Source organism: Asparagus officinalis, chromosome 1 (genome assembly GCF_001876935.1).
Source record: "Asparagus officinalis chromosome 1, Aspof.V1, whole genome shotgun sequence".
In the NCBI taxonomy this organism is placed as follows: domain Eukaryota; kingdom Viridiplantae; phylum Streptophyta; class Magnoliopsida; order Asparagales; family Asparagaceae; genus Asparagus; species Asparagus officinalis.
In genome coordinates this window covers 125,526,751-125,529,912 of record NC_033794.1, presented here as the reverse complement: position 1 = coordinate 125,529,912, position 3,162 = coordinate 125,526,751, and positions in this window count along the sequence as shown.

Sequence of the window (3,162 nt, the reverse complement as noted above, 5' to 3'; positions counted from 1 at the left end):
TGCCTGAGATTATGTTGTAATGCTATAAACGCTTATTTTCATGGACAAAAAGGGAAAAAAAAAGAGAAAAAGAGAGAGAGAGGATACAATCTTATGATTAATGAGAAATTAAGCATTCTCTCTGCGCATCCAATCATAACAAAGAAGATAGTAATTTTATGCTAGCTAATGAAGGAACTAATTAGTTACGCTCTTAGTTAATGCATTTATAATGTTTGAGTCAATAGTCAAGAGTCTCATTTTAAGCTTTACTTCATTGGTTGCCACAAAGTATAACCCCTGCCAGTTGAGCGAAGGAGACATGGGCAGAAACTTAACAACTGGCTGCTTTTAAAGACCATTGACAATTTGGTGTTTCGCTATTGAGGACTTTGTGAGCCTGCTCTTACGAATTATGAGCACAAGGAGTAGACTAAGTCTTCTTTTTTATATTTTTGTTTGAAGCAAATGTAATGCCTTTTCAATCACTAATTGCACCGTGCATGTGATACGTACAAAAATATGTAATATGCTAATATTGCTTGTTGTAGAAACTTAGTTAATCCCAATCACTGAAATTAAGCAATCCTATTGGCGACTTTGAACAATGGTCAATCTCTTAGCTTATGGGTTATTCCATATTTAATCACATGAATAAGACAAGCTTAACTGGTTAATTACTTTGATTTATTAGACTCCAATACAGTTGTAATTAATCAAAGACTTCCAATGTCTTGTTAACTGTATAGCCAAGGGAGGGCATATATTGCTTTCTGATGTAGAACCCACGACAAATATGTTTATGTCAAAGTGGGACAGTCGCAAGCTCAAACGCGAGCCCGATCAAGGAAAATAACTTGCTACAAAGAAACAACCATAACTTTCAAACCGTACGTTGGAATTGGACAAATTATATATGAAAATCAACTATCTCGACGAGACGGAGCCAACCAAGCCGACCCGTAAGGGTTCAGTTTACTTCCTCCGTTTCGCCAAATTCCTTACGGTTTGAGAGATATCTATATTTTTGTCCGTTTTTACTATTTTTAGTAATGTTTTAGGAGTCTGTGTTGATTAGGAAATAAATCTGATTTGATCTCATATTTGACCGGTGGACTTTCCTAGTCATAAGGAGTCTTTTTAGGAGTTTTAATGTTTTAGGAAATTTTTTACTATTTTTGGTAAAATTTGAGTCCTTATAGGAGTTTGAGTCCTTATAGAAGTTTTGTTTCTTTTTCTATTTAAGTAGAGCCTTGTAAGTCCTAGAAACATAACTTTTAATTAATAAAATTTTATTTTTTCTTTAATATTTACTTCGTGGATTCGAAGTTCTTCGTGGATTCGAAGATTGTCATTGATGGATTCCGATGCTACTACTTCCGCGCTGCGTCACTTTCAAACAAGAAAATTGAATGTACCCTGTAAACCTTGGTCAATCCCATTGTTTAGCACTTGAGTTTATTAATTTTCTTTTTCTCTTACCTTTTTTAGGTGAGGCATAAGATAGGAATTTAGTTAATTATTGGACATAACACCCATCAACGTATACAGGGAAAAATTCCTTCAGAGCCTCTAGAGAAAGGATGAAGAGGGACGAGTAAGGATGAGACATACATGTTGGAACTGAGATGCAAGCCTAGAGCAGGCTTAGAGCGAGGGTGAATAAATTTGATATAGATTTTCGCTAAAACATAAATTTTACAGCAGAAATAAAATCAAAACTGTTGATGCTCAATATCAAACAACCAATTAATCCAGAAGAGGATGGTCGCGGGTTGATGAAGGATGATGTCAGTGAAAATTTAAATAAATAATTATTTAATAAATATAAACATTATTTAATCGTTCAATTTACTCTTATCAATACCTTAGCCATTCTCTGACTTTATGCCTAGTTCTCGAACGAGGGCTTGATGTCCATGCTGCACAGACAAGAAGAACACGTGAGAGGGCGGGGACCGGTTTCCCCGTGATTCCTCCGACGGTTAAGTTAGTGAAACTCAAGTGGAGAAGGGAGTCAAGAACCAATGTGGTTTTTAAGGTGGTAAGGTGCGTGCCCAGAGGATCTACGCGAGATCATCTGTCGGGACGAAGAACTATGTGTTCTTGTTTTTATGTCATCTATGCTTTAAGGGGTTTTAGATTGCTAACCTCCTCTCTCGCTCTGGCGAATAGCCTTTGTATATAAAGAGGATGTCAATCGCGGAATGGTCACTCCAACCCTGCAAATGGCGGTGATAAAGTGTAAGCTGGAAGATGAGTCATCCTTTTCTCCACACGCGTCGACTGGCGACAGGAGAGGGTGTCTTCGTATTCTCCAGTAAGTGATTGATAGCGTAGCAGAAGGCACATGGGCATACTGAATCATCCCTCACTTTACAGGTGTCGACTGGCGACTAGAGGGGAAGTCACTTTGGCATGGGAGAGAGTGTCTCCGCATTCTCCGAGAAGTGATTGAGCTGACAAGTCATGGAGACCTTATCAGGCCAAAATCTAGATAAGGCTTGTCCGAGGTGGACGGGAATGTTGACATATGCTCTGAGATAGAGACTTAGAGTTGGGATCAAATTCTCAATTTAATTGGTAGCAGACGATGTCCCTTTAGTTGCTTCTGAGAATTGCCTAGTGAGTGGTCGAGTGCCCTAAGTAGGGTCGTCCTTTACGATAGGATCGACCGATACCACCTTTCGCGTCGACTTAGGAATATCGGCCTGTCCGACTGGTTGGAATGTCATCTCGTCTCAGCTAATAACTGTCTCTTGAGTCGATATAAAGATGTCGACTCGTATGGGAGGTCAAGATCTCTCGTGTCGACCAATATCGCCTTTGGTGTCGACACCAGAGAGTTAGCTTGATGAATCGGTGGGGCTGAGTCCTCTATGATTGTGCATTGAGTTTATCCCTGATAAGGTACCAAAGTCTTGTAATGAGCCATGATGGTTGACTTGCACTGGAGGATTCGACCATCTGTCGTGCCTTGGGCTTACCTTGATAAAGAGCCAATGACTTGTAATTCGACTAAGGAATCAGATGTCTAGAACTTTTGAGAGTTGACTAGGGCTCTCCTTCCCCTAAGGCCGAGAGACGATCGTGGAAGTCGGCCAAATGGTTAAGTTTATTTTGCTAGGACTCTCATTGTATCATTTTATAAATATCTGTCTCTTGGGTGAGTGAACTGTTGGC